This window comes from Lepisma saccharinum, chromosome 22 (assembly GCF_977018435.1).
Source record: "Lepisma saccharinum chromosome 22, izLepSacc3.1, whole genome shotgun sequence".
NCBI classification, from domain to species: Eukaryota; Metazoa; Arthropoda; class Insecta; order Zygentoma; family Lepismatidae; genus Lepisma; species Lepisma saccharinum.
The window spans coordinates 16919501-16941611 of NC_139250.1; the positions used below are offsets into that span (position 1 = coordinate 16919501).

The following is a 22111-nucleotide window of genomic DNA, read 5'->3' on the forward strand; positions in this document are numbered from 1 at the left end:
AGAATTTCTACTGTAGCACTCAGTATATCAAACTAAAGAATAATCTGTCCACAACAAATCTAAAATTTCTTGCTTTTCCTATTTAACTTTTTTTCAATTACCTAGTTTTGGTACACTACTAATAAACAGAAAAAACAATAAATTTCCTTGCTATTTCCGTAACTCTTTCCAAGATTTCCAGACTGGTAGGCACCCTCTACAATGTATACAGACAAACTTCCCTTCTCACGACATCTATGGTGAAAATCTGTCAACGTACTGTTTGATACAATCAATAAAAATATTTCCAACCAAATAAAATATATTTCCTTCCTGTTTCAGCGCACTGACAGTTGCAACCAATAAAGAAGAAACATTTCTTGCCTACCAAAGTGTAGATTAATACAATCAAACATATGTATTTTATTTTATTTAATTCTTCCTCAGCGTACCTCTACGATTTGATTCATATTGTAGAAATAGCATTAAAAGAAAGCGAAGATTAAATGAGAAATATTAAGTTTGTGGAATTTTGAATCTTCTTCCAAATATTTTTTACACTCAAAAATTCTGTCTGCTCTGCACACTACATGAATAATTTTAAGAATTCAAATAGCACCTACCTGAAGAAGATACTGCATTACATCATCCTCCTAACAGACCAGACCTGGCGTCTTCCTTTCTGCGGAGAGAAAAATATTAGTTACATCATACAACTACTTTAGAAAAATACCACGAGACTGTACAAACGTAAGTTCTGAACTCTAAAAAGAACATGGTTGCCTTTTACTTATTCCAATATTAAAATTCAGCGTGTACTTCATTGAATTCCACGGGCTCTATCGATAATAACGGCGTCACTCTCAATCAAAGTGTGTACACCCTTGTGTGTGGACTGAGGCTCTACTATTAAAATCTCAACATCAAAGTGCTGCGAATCATTTATGCACATACGAGGAGAAAATATACAAATTCTGCACTCTTAAAAGCATGGTTGCCAGCACTTTGATGTTAAGAGGAAGAAATTCTAAATTTAGAGACTACACAAATGAAAGTTGAACATACTAGAACATGGTTGCCAGAACTTTCAGTGCTAAATTTAGTGTGTGTACACCCAAGGGCAAAAGCAAGAGTAGGCGAATTGTACATAAATATTTTCATTGAGCATGTTTTCGAAAATGTAATGATTAAGAATTGAAAGGATTGCATTGCATCAACAGAATTCTAATCCTTAGAACAACACAGGATGTAGTGTTGCCAGTACTTTTAAGTTAAGAACCAGCGGCTTTTAAATTAAGCCACCGTGCAAATGAATGGGCCGCAACTGAATTGCGCACACTTTACATCCAGAATTGCGCACACATCTCACTGACCTGTTTTGCGCACAGATTTTGATCGAACGTTGCCACTTTGATAGCTTTAAACTCTGTGCGCAAAACTGTTTTTTCCTTAAGACAAGAAAAGAGGGAGAGAAATTAGAAATAAAATAGTAAATCTCTTAAGGATTAAATAAAAAATATAATTTGACCAGTAAATGTAGCAAGCCAAGATACAATTTTCATACCAATTTACTCAAATTAAAAGTTAAGTTAGGTTAGGTTAGGGTAATGACTGCACAACAAACACTTCTGTCAATCGAAGCTCGTGACGGTATATACACCAACCATTACATTCTAGTCCACCAATCAGGTTCATCCTCTATGCCTATCTAATGCTACCCTTCCAGCAAAAACACATGTAAGTCCACACACTCAAACACAACAGAAGTGTGAACGGCTTGAGAACCTTTTAAATCTGACAACATCGCCTCATTTATTTGTGCGCAATCCTGTACATTGTGACAGCTTGTCAACGGCTTATCAGATACCACTGATAAAACCGGAAAAGTGTGCGCAATCCAGCCGTAGCCAATGAATGTGCATCATAAAGTTGCGTCCCGAGGGGAAGACGAAAAGCAAGGTTGCCAGAACACTGAAGTTAAGAAGAAGCAGTACTACATTTCGCGACTGTACAAAAGACAAAAATAATTCACAGGTTGTCAAGAAGTTGAGACTGCTGCAAGGCAAAAAAGAAAACAGAGGAACGTCGTTTGATTTGATTTGTTTTAATTAGCTTTTCTGTCACTTTTGGTTAATGATGATATTGACGAAGGGACACTCACAAAGACACGCTCATGCGCAGCCTGGGATTCGAACCTGGGATCCCTGACGTCGTAGCGCCCTGTGCTAACCACTCCGCCATCTAGGTCGGCAGAGGAACAATGTGACTTGTGTGATGCTTGCAAATACTAAAGTATTTCTCCGAAGATTCGAACGCGGACTTTTGCCCCGGCTTGCACTTCCAGCTTATTTTTACGACAGAGCTTGCCTACTGACCATTTTTGAAGCATCCTCAAAAGTTTGTACCGATACCAACAGCAACGTCACAGCTTACTCCAAAACAAACATTGATCTTCGATCATGCATGGAGACCGTTCTTCTCCCTATACTCCATCTTTCTCCAAGTGTGTGAGAGGAAGGGGGTGGCGGCTGAGAATATGCTTGTTTTTCTTCAAGACATTCAGAGAAGAGACGGGAGAAAGAGAAGAGACACCAAAGAAGAATTGTTTACATCTCCCCGAATTTGAATATGAATGTGTGTGGAAGGGGTAGTACTTTTTCATCATGCGGACAGAAGAGTGTCCTATTCTCTTGCGAGATGGAAGATTCGTTTAAGTTTTTGGCTCAAAACCCTGCATCATTCATCTGGAAAGCCATCTGCGGATCACTGCGTAAAACCGCCGTGGTCTAGCGGTTAGCGTGATGATCTGCGAAACTGGAGTCACCCGGGATATTTATTATATCATCCCGAGCAGCAACAGCAGAACACTTCTGCAGAAGCATGGAGAACATTAATTCTGCTTATCTTGGACGCACTTCTTGCTGCAAAAGATAAGTTGGACCAGTGGCGTACTTACGATTGTTATTGCCGTTGGGAAACAGGGTGAGTTCTAGGTCACTGTAAAATTGTCGTAGCCCACTCAAAATAGCCTACAATAGAATCATTGTAATGGAAGAATCACACACTTGCAGAGAGGGACAAACAATGAGAGAATAAAAAAAACTCAAGAAAGAGGCAGAAAAGAAACAGACAGAAAAAGAAAGAAAAGGAAGAAACAGACAGAAAAAGAAAGAAAAGGAAGAAACAGACAGAAAAAGAAAGAAAAGGAAGAAACAGACAGAAAAAGAAAGAAAAGGAAGAAACAGCAGAAAAAGAAAGAAAAGGAAGAAACAGCAGAAAAATGAAAGAAAAGAAACAGGACAAAAAAAGAAAGAAAAGGAAGAAACAGCAGGAAAAAGAAAGAAAAGGAAGAAACAGCAGAAAAATAAAAGAAAAGAAACAGGAGAAAAAAAGAAAGAAAAGGAATAAACAGCAGGAAAAAAGAAAGAAAAGGAAGAAACAGCAGAAAAAAGAAAGAAAATGAAGAAACAGACAGAAAAAGAAAGAATGGGAAGAAACAGCAGAAACATGAAAGAAAAGGAAGAAACAGACAGAAAAAGAAAGAAAAGGAAGAAAGACAGAAAAAGAAAGAAAAGGGAGAAACAGGCAGGAAATAGAAAGAAAAGGGAGAAACAGGCAGGAAAAAGAAAGAAAAGGGAAAACAAACAGAAAGAAGAAAGAAATGGAAGAAAGAGGCAGAAAGAAGAAATGGAAGAATGAGGCAGAAAAAGAAAGAAAAGGAAGAAAGACATAAAATGAAAAAAGGAAGAAACAGCAGAAAAAGAAAGAAAAGTAAGAAACAGGCAGGAAGAAGAAACAAAACGGAGAAACAGGCAGGGAAAATAAACAAAAGGGAGAAACGGGCAGGGAAAAGAAAGAAAAGGGAGAAACGGGCAGAAAAAGAAAGAAAGGGAGAAAGAGGCAGAAAGAAGAAACAAAAGGAAGAAACGGGCAAGAAAAGGAAGAAACAGGCAGAACAGAAAAAAGGAGAAACAAGCAGGAAAAATAAAGAGAAGGGAGAAACAGGCGTAGATAGAAAGAAAAGGAAGAAACAGGCTGAAAAAGAGAACGGGGTAAGGGAAGAGAAAAGAGGAAAATAGAAATTAGAAGATGAAAGAGAGAAACATGGAAGAAGGAGAGAAAAGAAAAAAATAGAGAAACATAGGAAGGAAGAGAGAAATAAATATAAAAATAGGGATGGAGAGAGAGAACAGAGAATATACAAAGAAGTAGGTAGTGTAACAGAGAAAGAATGTATAACAGAAAAAATAAACACACATGGAAAGAAAAAGAGAAATAATGGAAGGAAAGCGAGAATAATGCTTTGGACATTCTGTGGATACGTTTTATAGGGTTTGAGAAGGTTCGGTTGAGCCATGTTTTAAGTGTCTCATAAATTATCTCTTAAAGAGATTGGTCGTGACGTGGTAATCCTTACCCTTAGGGAACGTCACATGATGAAGTCTAGATAGGACTGGACCTTGAATAAGACTTAATGTAACGTAGAACAGCGTAGCTATACTATGTCCCGGGAATCTCTGGAGCGGGCGAACGAAAGCAAGCAGTGACTCGAGAAGGCTTGGGATTGCATGGAGGGGAAAGGAAATGCAGCTAACAGCGATTTGCAGGAGCGTGTTCTGCTTCGCCTTGTCACGTGCCAGTTTCGATGACACAATGAAAGTTGCAAGTTGGAATTGTTTCTCGGAATCGACGAGAGATGGCAGCACGCTATATAAAGAGGAGAAAAGGAAATTATAAAAAACTTGGAGCGGAGAAGAGGGGTTATATATATTATAGTAAATTGAGAAATATATAAAAGAAGAGTTCAAATAATATAAAAGAAGTAAATAGAATGTTGTATATAGTAAATTAAAAGAATTAAGAATATGGCCGCACATGAAACGTTTAGGAAAGTTATTAAGTAAGCGAACGAATTCAGAAATCTCTCTCTTTTTATTTCTCTGACGAGGAGAACATCGTCAGTGTTTTGGTTGTTTGTCCCCGGTGGCGCTGTGTCAAATTAGACGCCCCGAAGCACTTTTCGGTTGCGCTCTTTATTAGTCGCACTGGGCCATTGGTAGCGCTTGTTATTAGCGATCCTGGTTATTTCCCCTTTGGTCGTTCAATAGGAGGTGGCGCTATTGTCAGTTTAGTCGACCCTACTCTTTCTACAACTATAGCTTGTATTGTTTGCCAAAGAAGCGGGGAAAGCGAGCGCATAAATAAGATTACGCTTTAAAAAAGAAAGATAATGAATTAAAAGAAGAAGAAGCCTTTTGATAATAAAAGAAGAAGAAGCCTTTTCCATATTAAAAGAATAAGAAGCCTTTTCGATTATCAAAGAAGAAGAAGCCTTTTTGATAAAAGAAGAAGCCTTTTCCATATTAAAAGAAGAAGAAGCCTTTTCGATTATCAAAGAAGAAGAAGCCTTTTTGATAATAAAAGAAGAAGAAGCCTTTTCCATATTAAAAGAAGAAGAAGCCTTTTGGTAATAAAAGAAGAAGAAGCCTTTTGATAATCAAAGAAGAAGAAGCCTTTTTGATAACCAAAGGAGAAGAAGCATTTTCGATTATATATATATATATATATTTTCTTCTGTATTTTTGTATAGTTCTCAGAATATAGATCCGCATTTAACTATATCCTCTTGGCTATAAAACGCTTTCTTAAGCTTAAGATATCTGTAGCCGTGGTAAATAACATTTAAGTACGTACCCCCCAAGGGGCGTAGCAGCCTCCACCCACTACCTTTCTCCCCTTCTCTGTCATTATGCGCGACCTTGCCCCGGAGATTCCCGGGATAGTGTTTTCTTAGGTTTCGAAAAGAGCTTTATCCCGCTCTCATCCAAAGATGCACATTACAATTGATTTGAAATGAAAACGCCGATATGGAAATGTCTAGACGAGCTGTAACCAGTTTGCTTGATCATGCCTGTCCGCCACTGGACCCTTCAGAATAAGCAAGCTGTCCCCAATCCAGACACTTTTTATCCCGTTGACAGGAGACAATGTCCAGCGCGTCCCTGCCTCTCCCTCATACCCACGTACTTTCTCCTGCTCTTCCAGGCTCCATCAGGATGTCCCGAGGGAGAGATTCTTTCACGCGAAAGCACCACCTGCTTCGAAACTTTGTTGTTCGCTGGACTTCAATTTAGTGGCGTGCAACAGGGCGATCTCCTCTTCTTCCTTTGCTTGTTCTTGTTTCGGTAAAAAGACAAAGGGAGGAAATATATAGTGGGGGCTATAATTCGGAAGTCTTTTCCACCACCTGTGACACGGGCGGTTGTCGGGAGTGTTTGGAAACCATGCTTGCCGAATGCAGATGGTCTCTATCATCTCTCTCTCTCGTTTCCCCTTCTCACTCTCTCTCTCTTTCTCTTTGAAATCCTCAATATCTCTCACCCTCTGACCCCCTTTTCTATCTATCGCCTCTCCCTCGGCCCCTCTCCTCAATCTATCTTTCTCTCTCTCTGTTCTCCCCTTCAATCTCTCTCTCTTTGATCTCAATCGTTCGTTTTCTCTCTCCCCCTCTCTCTACATATTCTCAATCTCTCGTTCTCTCTCTACCGTCTTCTCAATTTATTTTTCTCTCCGTTTCTCTCACCTCTTCTTCTCAATCATTCATTCTCTCCCTTTCTGATCATCTTCCTAATCTCCCATTCTCTACCTTTCTGATCATCTTCTCAATCTCTCGTTCTTCTCTTTCTGATCTTGTTCTCAATCTCTTGTTCTCTCTATTTTTCTTTTCTGGTCTTTTCGCCCAATTTCTCATTCTCTCTGATCTTCTTCTTAATATCTTGTTCTCTCTCTCTGTCTCCCCTTCTTGTTCTAAATCTTTCGTTCTTTCTCTTTCTGATCTTCCTAACCCTCCGTTATCTTCCTTTTTGATTTTAGTCTTATTCTCTCTTTTCTAATCTTCTTCCCAATCTCTCATTCTTTCTGTCCGATCTTCTTCTAAATCACTAATTCTCTCTCCCTGATCTCTTCTCAATCTCTCTCTCTTTCTGACCTTCTAAATCTACAATCTTCCCCCTCTCTCTCTGACTATCCCTTAATCTTCGATGCCTTTCTTCCTAAACCTCTTCTCAATCCCTGGTTCTCTCCATGATTCTTCCAAAAATCATTCTCTATCCTCCTGCCTCTTCCTTCTTTTCTTCGCCAAACAAAGGAATAATTATCGAATCTTAGCAACCACCACCACTAACGATAAACCCACCTGCAAATAGTTCTTCTCTTGAGCCCACTTGAAAGAAATTACCAAGCGACACCATTGATTCACGCCTACCATCGACCACTAAAAACGCTGCCAAAAACACCAAAAAAAATGCATAACGGTTCGACGAAAGGGGCAACTCGAATTAGGAAAATCGCAGCCGTCGACAGACACGATCCCGGACGAAAATAACATGAAGGAAAATCAGAATGGTTGCAATATATCGCTCCTTCACACAAAATTCCTGTCGAAGACGTCAGCGGGAAGACTCCTAAACGTCGCATACGCTGACGATATATCTCCTTTGTCATTATCCTCTGCGTGGGGAAAAATTCAACAGATTGCGCGTAGCACCTCGTGTACACGGTGGGAAAACACCATTTATCTGTTGGTGCTGTCTTGTAGGAATTTTAGCCAGCGGTTTCCACTGGAAGCTGGAACAAGATGGCTTCATGTAGTCAACCCCCTCAACGTACCTTTCCCTCTTTTTTTCTTCCAGCAACGGTCTGAAAGAATTTCGTCTGGGAGCTAGGGTGAGTGTTTTGTGGCTTTTATAATCCTGTCGGAAACAACAAGCTGATGAATACGTACGGGGCTTTAAGTGTTTCAGGCTTTCGGATTTGCCAGAGGTTTCGGTTGACGTATATGACGACACAGTGAATGAAGATATGGCGCTAAATGCCACCTGTCAAGCTTTTTCTCTTGAACGTGGCGCGCTTTTCAGCTCGTAATTCCTTAACGGGCGGATAGATGGCGCTAACAGAATGCGGGGAAAATAGCACAAAAAAGTGAGACCGTGCTGGTTTAAAATAAAGGATAAAGGCAAGCAAAAATTAAAGTAAACAAGGGATATGCTAATAAATATCCAAAATACTCACTAATTTAATACGTCTGGTTTTACGTTTATCTGAAATAGAGTTCCCACTATAAAGTAACGTGGAATCTCATTTAAATAAAATGACAGTACTATAAGCATAAACCTTTCACAAAAGGTTTGACAACTAGGTTTGTAAGTGTACCGAAATTGACAGTGATGTGCCTCTATGCGTAGAAATTGTAGACTATGTAAACAACATGGTGGCGAGCGTAGGATTAACGGTGGGTGTTGTAGAAGTGAGCGTTTCGATTGAAAAGGTTTTAACAGTCTTGTGCTCACTTCCTTACAAATACAAACAATTTTTATACTGCAACTATTTTGTTATCTGCAATTTACCTTTTGCCAACAATTGATGCTTGAAAAAGAATTCGAGAATACTTGTAAATAACAATGTTTTCAGATAGATACGAGGCTCTATGACTGAAAAATGCACTTTTCGTTCAAAGCAACGTTGTAAATCAACTTTTAGTGCAGTTTATACTGTATAGAACACAATCTTGGGAGTGTGACAGCTAAATGTCTTTTTTTTAGAGGTTTTCGTGAAATTCTAAAGATAAAAATCCGAAGAAATCGATCACACGACTGTATTAAGACATCCTCGTTGAAAACGGTATGGACGACCGCAAACGTAAAATCGAGGTTGTACTGTATAAGTTTTAAAAAACTACCCTGGGGAAAAAACGAAAATGAAATATCGTGTAGAGATGCAATTGGCAGAAATTCAGTGTCCCAGTCGGTTTGGCCTACAGGACATCTGCGTTTACCAGAGGCTCGAGGTTCGATACCTGCCGTCTGTCCTCGGGGGAAATCAGCACGGCGCTGGGTCGATTGCGTCTGGCGCCAGGCAGGCGGGCCATACGTCGCAGACCAAATATAACGGTCTCCTCGGTTCAACGCAGCAGGAAGGGAACCCTTTAATTTCTCTCCGTCTGCAACAGTTTTAACAATACTGAGACACAAGGTGGTCCAAAATGAATGGTTTGATTTCTGTGATATCACACCTGTTGCCATTTGGGCTTTCAAAGGCTCCACACGTCATTCACGACAACCCTAATGTTGTACAGAGCGGGATAGAGGGCGGGTGGCGCCAAGATGACTTGGTCAGTTATACTCCGTCCCAGCTAACTGTGGAGCAGGCAAACGAAAACAAGTGTCTGCGCAAGTAGTGACACGAGACGGCTCCACCAATGAACGCGTAAAGAGGAACGGAATTGCTTTGAGTGGGGAGAAGCGGTTACCAGCCTTCCCATCTGTGACTTCTGCTTCGCTCCGGCCAATAGATTTCCCTCGCTTCTCTGACGCTATGTGCGGCCTTGCTCCACAGTTATCTGGGACAGGGCATAGGGTAAAGAGGGATGCCGGAGCTGCTAAGCGCATGAAGCTGCCGAGATGACGTGATTCCTCAGTAAACATTCAACAGCCGTGTTGTTGCTGTACCTGGACGATTCTAAATTAAGAACACTTTTGACTCAGAAAAAAATTCCAAAAGTTATGATTTTTTTTCTTGATACTGATGTGCAATAGCTGCTTTCAATGCTATGTAGGCAGCAGAACTAATTTTTCACTAATAACTTTTCACTTAATTTGAAACTTTCATTCTCCATGAAAATTGCAATTTTATCCATGCTAATGACAAACCAATCATCGTTGATTTTTGTCCTTAGGGTTGGGTTGGGTTGGGTTGATTTCAAATCATCCGAGTAAATTCTAATTTTATCATTAATCTGCTGAATTATACCGGGTGTCCCAGAAGTCTTTCCCTGATTACAAACTTTATTCATATCCGCTATATTCAAGGTAGAGATGTGAAAGTGGTGCCAAAATGTTGGAAAACTAACCAAGTTTTTTTGTTGCAGGTTTGAGTAACGTGGCTGTAGTGTAGCAGTGTCAGTGCCCAGAAAACCTGAAATGTTCACAAATCAGGAAAAAGCTCAGCATGTCCTCTCGTATCACGAGACCCGGTCACCAATAACAGTGCAGAGGAACTTTCAAATGTACAGAATTCTTTCGTCTAGAATATCTGCCATCAATAAGTTGGTATTTATCTTCATTCCCAAATCCTGTCAAGTCCAAGAAACATTGTATGGAAAGATGCCACCCGATGTCAAGAGCATTAATTCCGGATTCCTTGGCACTGACACTGCTACACTACAGCCACATTACTGAAACCTGCAACAAATAAACTTGGTTAGTTTTCCAACATTTTGGCACCACTTTCACATCTCTACCTTGAATATAGCGGATATGAATAAAGTTTGTAATCAGGGAAAGACTTCTGGGACACCCGGTACTTAGGCCGTATCCGAAAGGTGCAAGACTGTACATAAAGCGAGCATCCTCCGAGAATGATCTTGCAGCGAGGTCTTGAAGTCGTGGACTGGAAGTGAAAGTCTCTCGAATTGCAATTCGACTGCAGCGCCAAATACGATCAGTAGGATACGTTGGTTTTCCAAGTTTTAAACAAATGCTTTTCACCACAGAAATCACATAGCATTTTCAAATGTTCTTACACATACATTTCCACACATTACAAGAACTTCAACCAACAACTTGCTCGCCCATAACGTATATTTAAACCATTTTGCTGGCTTTCTAACTCCGTGATTTTATGCAAATGGGCAACGAGTGTGGAAGTCATGTAAGCTAGTCAGCAACGATCCGTGCGCGAGCTGTGTACTTTTGTACTATGCGCTTTCGAACTGTATTAGGTGACGTCACTTCCGTCAAGACCCTATTTCAAGTCTGTATCTTGTACCTTTCGGACACAGCTATGCTAGTGAAGACAAATTAATGTACTGATCTTGGTTTCAGAAGAAAAGTATTTGTAATCCAATCCGTCAAACAAAATTCCTCCAAGGCATTGTAGCTTGAAACAGTGTTGCCATATGCACTATTATTTTAAAGACAAATAATATCCCTTCTTTCCAGAACTCAAATTAATATCTGGCCGTGCTGATAACACATCCACATCACAATTGGGAAGGAATTGTACTTAAACCTCAATATGCCATGCCAGGAACGCTCATGCTAATCACAAATTGCATTGATACATTTTCATTACAATTGGTGGAATATGAAGGGCTGTATACTTAGAACATGGGAACATTTTTAGAATTACTCCACAAGCTTAGTAACTATGGTTACAGAGCTGGTACTATAAATTGTCCCCTAATCGTAGAATCAACCATACCAATTCCCACAAAGTAACAGCATGGCCTGTTGAGGATTCGATCCCGGAACCGAGCCATCACTTGATTAACTCTTTGGCATTCAGAAACCCGAAGGTATATTGATCCAGATAATTTTGAAACCGGTAAGGGTTCGAACCTGGAACCTCTGCCTTCGTAGCACGTTAGGATGAGATCCTTGCACTCTTTGCCTTATTGCGGCACACGCTATCCAAGGGCATTTGTTGATTAATTTTCTTCATTTTACTTGGCTTTCTTGCCACCTTTTGGCTAACTGCAAAGATAGAGATGAGTGATGATATGACGAATGGACACTTACAAACATCCATGCCCAACCAGGGATTCGAACCCGGGACCCCTGTGATCGTAGCCCGATGTACTAACCACTCTGCCACGGGGGCTGGCACCAAGGGCATTGCTGTGTGTGTATGTATTTTAAATCCAGGGAATAAATTATTGTTTTCCACTTCAGGTGAAGAATTAGTCTTCTCTTTCTTTCAACCCTCCTTCTCATCTATTCACGTTTTCTTGAAGCTTTTATTCCTTCACATGCAAAACGGATCTATCGACAAGCTGGAGAGAGAGAGAGAGAGAGAGAGAGAGAGAGAAATCGCTTTAAAGATTTTCAAACAAATCATTAATAATCCATCCCTGACGCGGCTCCATAACTCACTCCCGAGCATGTTATAAATCTTCCCACTTCTCGCCTCCCTCCCCCAACACCCCCACCCATGCTCTCTCAAGATCATCCGCTCCGGCGTTCAAATTTGTCGGGATGAAGACGTTTTCGCACGGAAAACAAAGGATCGGGGATGTATGGCTGGGATAATCCTAGGGGACGTTGAAGCATTAACTGCCGAAGGGGAGGGAGGGAGGGAGGCTGGGCTCTCAATTTGGTTAAGGAAGAGTTAAGGCTGATCTTAGAGTTGTTCTGCTGCCGTTCTCTTAATCTAATTTTCCCCATTCCACCCCCCCCCAAAATGATGAACAGCTGGATGCTGGTGTAGAGATCTCGTGAACCGCGACAGCTAGAAACTGGTATCCAGGGCGGTAGAAAAGGACTGTACACTTCTGTTCGCAATAAAGTGGCCCTCACTTTAGGTGGACCGAAATGTGCAAGCTCCGTGGCCGATTTTGGATCTCGACACTGAAGTTCCCGGGTTCGAGTGCAGGTCTGGGCGTGTTCTTCTTCGTGATTTTCCCTTAATCAGTTAAATTTAATCATCACTCATTTCCATGATCGAAATTAGCCAAATATGGCAGAAAAGCGACACTAAATAATAAAACTTAAACTAGAACTTGTCAATGGACTTCTGTTAGTTAACCAACCGACTGCATTTCTCATGGATACATCGCACGGAGTTGTGTTCACAACTTCAGCATATGTAGCTGCGTATAAGGAAACATCGCATGGACATGCGCACGAGGTTACAGCGCATAGAGCCGCGCACAAGTCCACGGCGCATGGAGGCGCGCACAAGTCCACGGCGCATGGAACCGCGCCCACAAGTCCACGGCGCATGGAACCGCGCCCACAAGTCCACGGCGCATGGAGGCGCGCACAAGTCCACGGCGCATGGAGGCGCCCACAAGTCCACGGCGCATGGAACCGCGCGCACAAGTCCACGGCGCATGGAGCCGCGCGCACAAGTCAACGGTGCATGGAGGCGCGCACAAGTCCACGGCGCATGGAGCCGCGGACACAAGTCCACGGCGCATGGAGGCGCGCACAAGCACACGGCGCATGGAACCGCGCCCACAAGTCCACGGCGCATGGAACCGCGCGCACAAGTCCACGGCGCATGGAGCCGCGCGCACAAGTCCACGACGCATGGAGCCGCGCGCACAAGTCCACGGCGCATGGAGGCGCGCACAAGTCCACGGCGCATGGAGCCGCGCGCACAAGTCCACGGCGCATGGAGGCGCGCACAAGTCCACGGCGCATGGAGGCGCGCACAAGCACACGGCGCATGGAACCGCGCCCACAAGTCCACGGCGCATGGAACCGCGCGCACAAGTCCACGGCGCATGGAACCGCGCGCACAAGTCCACGGCGCATGGAGTCGCGCGCACAAGTCCACGGCGCATGGAGCCGCGCGCGCAAGTCCACGGCGCATGGAGGCGCGCACAAGTCCACGGCGCATGGAGGCGCGCACAAGTCCACGGCGCATGGAGCCGCGGACACAAGTCCACGGCGCATGGAGCCGCGGACACAAGTCCACGGCGCATGGAGGCGCGCACAAGTCCACGGCGCATGGAGGCGCGCACAAGCACACGGCGCATGGAGGCGCCCACAAGCACACGGCGCATGGAACCGCGCCCACAAGTCCACGGCGCATGGAACCGCGCCCACAAGTCCACGGCGCATGGAACCGCGCGCACAAGTCCACGGCGCATGGAGCCGCGCGCACAAGTCCACGGCGCATGGAGTCGCGCGCACAAGTCCACGGCGTATGGAGCCGCGCGCACAAGTCCACGGCGCATGGAGCTGCACACAGGTCCACGGCACATGGAGCCGCGCACAAATCTACGGCGCATGGAGTCGCGCACAAGACTACGGCACATGGGCCTGCGTATTATTAGACACAATGCACTGTCTACGAATACTGCAGGACCATTACTCGCATCACAATTAAAACCAGCGACGTCAAACCTTTGGATTAGTTCTAGGCAGTATACGTATTCATGTCTGATAGTGGTAACTTGAACTTGCACCAACGAGTTTCCAGAGAACGTCATCGCCAGATACGGCTCCTTCTCCATCCTCATCTCCAGTTTCCTCTTCCTACCATTCTCCAAATTGACGAGGCGTTCAACGTCTCCGAGCGCCCTGGAAATGATGTATCCAAAATATTCCACCTTCAACTCCCGCACGGGTGCCCTTTCAATTCCCCCTCCCCTTTCGTCCCGGTTAATCCACCTGCCGTCGTTAGGAAGGGGCTGAAGGGGCAGCGCCTTGTATTTACCGCTTCACCAAACTCCTTGCTCCCGAGTTTCCCCATCTCCGAAATATCCCCTTTCTCTGGGAAAAAAGCATCATGATGCACATCTCTACCGTCTCTCCTAACAGTGCTTCCATCCGTCTCTGTGAATTTTGCACCAAAATTGACTAATCTTCATTTGCAGTGTTTCTATCTGGCAATATGAATCTTCTCCAGAAGGGTGTTCGCGCGAGGGATTCCCAAGTTTGCTTTCGAACAATGGTGTTTCCAACCGTATTGTGCAAATTGATCCAGAATAAACACATTTCTTTCCAGCCGAGACTCATAAATTTGGTTTTAACTTTTTACATGCAACAGTGTTTCCATCCGCCACAACTATTTTATCTCCAAATTAAATTTTTCCTTCACAAGAATATTTTACTACCATTAAAGGATTTTTGGACTAGTGTCCCAGAAGACCCCGTACCTCTAGATTATATTACATAGCCGTTCCTCAACACTGTGACTATGTTCGCTCACGTCAGCTTTGGCGCAATCACTGGCACACGAATATGTGCGAGCGTTCCACATAACCTTCAGGGGAGGGCAGGGGTACCAACCACGAACAAAATTATTCCCAAGCAACCGAAAACCGGCCAATTTTCAACACGGTCGCAACAGGATTACATGCAAGTACGAGTGCGGGGACTTCTCGGACATGAACCTCATTTCTGCAGTGTTGCCACCACCTACCTCAGAAATTTCTCCTCCAAAAACATCACCTCAACTTCTTATTCTCCGCTAGTGCCATCCGTTATAGTCAGTTTTGTTCCATAACAAAACAGTTCTCCAGCAACAATTATATCAAGCTCTAGAAAACCGAAATCTTCCAGATAGTGTTTCCATCCTCAGGGAGTTTTGATACTTTTGACCCCCTCCCGCAAAATGATTAGAACACGACAGAAACAGCAAAACTACACGCACTTGTGAAAATAGTTTCTTCTGGAGATAACGGTAACAATTGAAGGACAACAATTACAAGTTTAAATCATGCCGAATTAGAAACAATGCTATGCTTTTTTGCGCTCGACATCTTTTAAAGATTACTTCCATCTAAGCTGTAGGAGCAGACAGATATTTCTCCAGATAGAGATAAGATGCAGGGAAGTGTCGTTTTTAAATATGAGGCTGGTCATAACTCTGTCTGGCGACGTATCTGGCGTATGTATCCAGTAGGTGGATGCTGGGCAAAGAGTGCTCTCGGGAGGGGAGACCAACTTCCTCTCTCGAGTCATTCATCACTTGGATGGAGGGGGAGGAAGCTCCAACTTTTCAGTTTCTCTCAACAATCTAACACGGGAGGAAAAAGACAGATGAGGAGTAAGGATGCTGTAACTAAGAGGAGGAGAAGCAGTGGGTGGGGTAGTTCAGCATGCATCTTCATCCTCCTCCTTCTTTCACACATTACGCACGACCAGACGGTCCGATGATCTCCCTGGAATCTTACTGGAAGTACCGAGGTTCGACTCTTATGCACAGCGTATGATTTTTCCGTATCTCCGTTCGTGTATTTTTGTAAACGGTCAAAAGAAGCTCACAGTACCTCTGGTTTATTTATTTCGTTTCTCTGCCACTTTTGTCTAAAAGCAAAGATGAGTGATGATATGAAATTGATGAAGGGACACAGAACAGCCATGCCCAGGAAGGGGATTCGCACCCGGGACCCCTAGCTTCGTGGTGAGCTGTGATACCAAATAACCTCTAGTTGTTTCAATGTCACGAATTTTTTTTTATATAGTCCTAAGCGGAACACCCAGTACATAATAATCTTATTTTTTTCTTGTTTCTCAAGATGAGAAGAATTTATTCAATGCTGCCAAGCATCTATTCATCTATTCTTTCCTTAGTCCATGCATTAATTTCATCCGTTATTGTAATTGTACTGTTTATAGCCGTTTCTAATACTTGAATCTAACATCTCTCAAACTCTTTCTCCACATATTTGACTATTTTATCTTGTTCTTATCTTATCTTTGATATCTCTTGCTACGCATCTCTATCTCACTGCACCATAGTAAATCTTTGTAAGTAGCCCATCTTCGGGAGACAGTGGGCAGCGTAATTATGTAAGTCACAGGTATGAGGTTCGAACTCTTAGTATGGGAGCCTCATTGTCTACATCGCCATAACACCATCCTCATTGTCACTACTAACCAAAGGGTGAGAAAAGCGACGTCAAATTTCAGAAATAGGAGAGATTGCACTTTGTACGTATTTAGCGTCGCTTTTCTGCTATTTTTAGCTAATTGAGACGACGAGGATGATTAGATGAAATTAATGAAGGGACATTTATAAATAATACCCATGGTCAGACCTGGACTCCAAGTCGGAAACTTCGGTGTCGAGTCCCTCAGCCAATGAACTGGCGATAAAGACTTCTCTACGTAGATAGTAAGAGTCCCCAATAAGTTCAGAAAAATAAATTATTCTGAGTTGGCTACACTTATTATGTGACGTTTATAAAAATGAACTTACAATCCTTGTTATACTTGATCAAACTACCATTCCAAGTGGCGGGTAGGATAGGAACAACCAAGTCGGTTATCTGGGGATGCGAAAATCAATGTCAAAATGTCACACAGTTTGTTTATCCTGGTGGCTCTGCAAACCCGCTCAGCTGTTCGGTGTGGCGGGTTTGCGGAACGTAAGGCGCTATGGAATTTCTACTATTCGATCGGAACGGACAATCGCTTCAGGGCTTCAAGGGGATGCATGTTCATGGATTTGATTGATTGATTTGGTGTTTTAAGTCGACTTTATGCACAGTAAGGCTAATCGGGACTGGACCTACAGTTTAAAGTGGGATCCGAACCACTATGTGCCTCCACCCCTTAATTACAAGGCGACGACGCTACCACTCCGCCATCGGGGAGGCCTGCATGTTCATGGAATTCAACAAAACATTCTCTTAAAAAGTGAGGAATTCCAGACTTTAAAGTTTGAAAACTCCACCAGGAAGTGAGATTAGAAAATATAAATGCTCTCACTTGCGTTGCTCTGTAATACCTTGGATGTTCTTACTAGAGGAAAACGCAGGATAAATCTGGAGTTGGAAACGTTATTTAGAGCACATCCTGTCGAATTATACCAGGCGACGAGAGGTTATCCTGAAGTTTGCGACTTGCAGCCAGAGCTGGCAACCATCTGGAAAGATGGCCTGCGAAAACAGAAAATTATTCGCGACATTACAAGTAAGCGATAAATGTCGCTCAGAGGGGACTGTCTCATCCAAATTTTAACGGTTCTCGAGTTAGAGCGGGAAGTGTGAAGCGACTTTCAGCATGGAAAGATGGCGGTTCGTTCGGGTTGCGACTGCTATAACATGAAATCCTATGACGACAGGGGGCGCGTTCACTTCTGCCACCAAATTTGGAGGTTGACGGACGAGCACTAGCATTGTTTTGCGCAGCAATTTTCATTAACAAATTTGATGAAAATATTCTGATTAATTGTAATCTTATGCTGGCCGTGAATCGAGACGCCAGAGCCTCGCTAGTCTCGCATTTGAGTGTCTTTGGAAGGGGTGACCCCTTACACATCAGAACCAAATGAAATAATGAGGTAAAAGAAACAAAAAGCAAGAAAAAGACAAAAAGCAATTCAAACAGAAGAAGTTATTAAATGAAAGAAAATACAGGAATGAAGTAAAAGGGAGCGGATAAAGCAACAGCAAACGAAACGTTACACACACAAAGGAAGCAAACGGGAGGAAATGAATTCTACCCTGTCTTCAGTTACGAAAACTCCTTGCCTAAACAATGCTTAGTTATCCGAAAACAAGCTTCACGAAGACAAAAACCTCGCCCCGGAGCTTTCTAGGAAATGTCGCCATTTTTAGCAAAGCCGAGGTGCAGCTTGGAAGTGAGTTCTCTACTAGCAATTTCCTCTCTCCAGACAGCGGCATAGCTGCTGAAGACTCGACCGCCCATATATCCATCAGAGGCTGCGACACTTTCATCTCTCTCTCACGCGCCTCTTCCTTCATCTCCGCTCTAATCCTCCGCAGCATCCCGCTCGCGGGCCTAAGCAGGAGCGGAAGCCGGGGCCTTGTTTCTCCGACGTCGCCTTAGCAACTGGGAGGAGGGAGGCGCACGTCAACGGAAGTGCGACATGGGGGAGAGGGAGAACAGACGCAACAGCCGTACAAAAGGAGATGGAATCAATTCGTGGCGGAATTTCGTTATCACACTGGTGTGGATGTGGAGGGAACGCACGTGTAGCTCCTTAAAGAGATTTTGCGGGGAAAGTGGTTGTGAAATTCTAAGCGGGGATGCGTGGCTGAATCGGGTTCAAAGTGAGATGCCAATTCTGAGATCGATGTGAGAATGACGATTGTGGGCTTCAGGTTAATCTTAAGATTCGCTAAACGAACGCTCCAATCCCCGGACTCGCAAACCGAACGCCCCAATCCCAGGACTCGCAAACCGAACGCCCCAATCCCAGGACTCGCAAACCGAACGCCCCAATCCCAGGACTCGCAAACCGAACGCCCCAATCCCAGGACTCGCAAACCGAACGCCCCAATCCCAGGACTCTCAAACCGAACGCCCCAATCCCAGGACTCTCAAACCGAACGCCCCAATCCCAGGACTCGCAAACCGAACGCCCCAATCCCAGGACTCGCAAACCGAACGCCCCAATCCCAGGACTCGCAAACCGAACGCCCCAATCCCAGGACTCGGAAACCGAACGCCCCAATCCCCGGACTCTCGCTACCCGAATGACGAATACGTACAATCATTATCTGAATGATAAGTTTGAACTCGACACAAGAATACCAGATCCCTGGCTTACTACACACTACCACACTGGACTCCTTACCGAAATACCAGACCTATTATCCCAATGCTGAATTCTACATCATTTCCAGCTGTGCTACATGAATATAGATGTCGGCACCCGTTACCTAGGTTCGAATTCCGGGCCCGTTACGAAAATGTCGCGTTGAGTTGGCGTTTTGTCCACTTTATGCACAGTAAGGCTAATCGGGACTAGACCTACAGTTTAAAGTGGGATCCGAACCACTATGTGCCTCCACCTGGTATCGAACCCGGGATACCTTCATTACAAGGCAACGACGATAGCACTACGCTATCAATTACGCAAATACGGAACTTGACATCTGATGGTCGAATGCAGAACTATTTTATCTGAACATTGAATCCCGGACCACTTCCAGGAACGCCAAATCCCCTAACGTTACTTGAAAACAAAATTTCGCATCCATTAATCGAAAGCCGCGTTATCACAACACCGAACCCGGAATTGTTTGCTGTAAATTGGGAAAACTGGATTCGTTCCAGGAATCTAAATTTCGCGAACCCTCCCTGCCCGCTTATACTAAATTACACATTGTAGCTCAATCCATTATCTTTCAATCTTTTGTGGAACATGAACGCAATTTGCAATTAAACACTGGACTACGTTCATAGATAAAAGCAAGAGCAATGCTACTTTATGTAAATAGACGAGCTATTGGAACATAATTTATCATCTTGTTTCTTTGCGAGGAATTCAGTTGGCCCAAAGTCAAGCGTTCTTATTACATTGCTCGTTCATTTGATCTTGCATCGTACCGTATCTCGCACAGTTCCCGAAGTATTCCAGAAAGCATCCTTCTTTCCTTCTACTTTGCAGCATCCGAAAGGAAGATGTATCGAAGAGAACACTGCAAAGATGCTGCTCCTTTCTCGACCGTATCTCTAGAAGGATTCTCCCCCCCCCCCTTCCCATTCTCTTCCGCCTCCACTATAACCACTCCAGCTTTTCCCAAATTCCGACACTTCCACCCTAATAAATTACACCCGGATTCATTTTCCGCTGACTGGAAAGGGCCGGGTTCAATTCTCGAAAAAATGCTCTAAAGGTTGATGGAGTTTCCTGGTCGACAACTGCATGAGCCGCGGCGAAGCATTGCTTCTGAGCATTTGGCCTGGATTCTATATTGCTTCTGCTGCAGAGTTGATTCCCATATCTTTACCAAGATTCATAGCCTTCCCTCTCTATCTTACTGCGGAGGAATGCTGAAGGTTTCGTGCCAAAGCACGGGGTGGCTCGAAATAAAAATGTTACAAGTGTCAAAAGTTTGGTCACACCACCAAACCGTGTTGTACGTGGACATTGATGTTTGATGCTATACTGACGTGCATGTCCAAATTGTCACGTCAGCAATATTCGAACACATCCACAAACATCACCGTCCATCGGATAACATATAAAGGACTGCAGAGCGTAAGATGCGAGGGCGGACCGAAAAGTAAGGTACATTGGCGTCAACAGAAATTTTTGTTAGGTATTGTTCAGAAGTCCACTTTATGCACAGATATGATAATCGAGGCTGCATTTACAGCTTAAAGTGGGAAGCAATGTCTCTCCACCGGGTATCGAACCTGGGACCCCTTGACCACAAGGCAACGACGTTACCACTACATCATCAGGGTGGCCTCATGTATACACAGAAAAAGAAAGACAAATAGATTTCAGGATTAAGTTTCATTACATCGGAAGTTATGTATTAAAATATGCATTCAGTGTAAAATTTTAATTAAGTCAATTAGATACACCAACACTAGGCTAGAAGTCTAAATAATTGGGGATAGGTTGCCAAAGACACTAGACAATTCATCCACTCGTGCTTTCGTCAAAAGGATAATAAGAACTGTACAATACTAATTTGGCATATGAAGAATTTACAAGTGTAATAATACAACTGGCCACTACAAAATATTATCGCCCGTCACACAGCACTACCAGGTTTGGAAAAGGTGTTGTAATACGTGCGTAACATTAAACAGGTATTTACTGTGCTTGTTAATTTTTCCATATTTGTCCTGCTTTGAATGTTGTTGATTACAAATTTCAACGTTGAATAGTAGTGATTTATTTAATCACAAGATATGGTCCGGCGACTGTAGTTTGCTTGGGGCAACATTTTAATCCAATATGGATCCAATTGTCCAAGACTGCCAGAGCGACATTAATCGGATTTGTGTTCGGGACATATTGCTTCATAAAAATGTGGGGAAAAAATTGAGCATCAAAAATTCCCATTTTCTATTTCATAATTTAATTTCCTTTGTCCGTCTATTTCTACTCCTCTCCATCTCTGTCCTTTCACAACTTCCTTTTCCTCTCTAGGGGTTGGATACTCGGTTCGGATCGAATCGCACTGTAAGCTGTAGGTACAGTCCAGATTAGCCTTACTGTGCATAAAGTAGACTTTAAAAAAATAAAACTCTTCCTCAGGGTTGTTAAAGATCCAGGATCCCATAAATTCTAATGGGTTTACTTGGGTTCGGCTGCAGGACAGGAACATTTTTCACGCACAATTTAAACTCGGTCGAAGGTGCGTATAGTTTCATTGAAAAAGATTCCTGGACCGAATTTAAATTGATCCGCAAAAAAGGTTTCTGGACCGTATTAAAATTCATTCAGAAAAAGGTTCCTGGACCGAATTTAAAATGATCCGGAAAAAAAGGTTCCTGGACCGTATTAAAATTCATTCAGAAAAAGGTTCCTGGACCGAATTTAAATTGATCCGGAAAAAGGTTTCTGGACAGTATTTAAATTCATCCTGGAAAAAGGTTCCTGGACCGTATTAAAATTCATCCTGAAAAAAGGTTCCTGGACCGTATTAAAATTCATCATGAAAAAAAGGTTCCTGGACCGTATTAAAATTGATCCGGAAAAAAGGTTTCTGGACCGTATTAAAATTCATCCAGAAAAAGGTTCCTGGAGAGTATTAAAATTCATTCAGAAAAAGGTTCCTGGACCGAATTTAAATTGATCCGGAAAAAGGTTTCTGGACCGTATTTAAATTCATCCTGGAAAAAGGTTCCTTGACCGTATTAAAATTCATCCTGAAAAAAGGTTCCTGGACCGTATTAAAATTCAT

The 22111-nt window shown here is 43.1% G+C and overlaps 1 long non-coding RNA gene across 1 annotated transcript in view; it reads right to left on the reverse strand.

Moving 5' to 3' along the window:
• LOC146004651 (uncharacterized) overlaps window positions 1-22111 on the reverse strand; it is a 351309-nt gene that overhangs the window by 130531 nt on the left and 198667 nt on the right. The window contains exon 3 of the long non-coding RNA XR_014443953.1: window positions 603-661. This is a non-coding gene — a long non-coding RNA (uncharacterized LOC146004651). The remainder of the gene's footprint in view (window positions 1-602; window positions 662-22111) is intronic.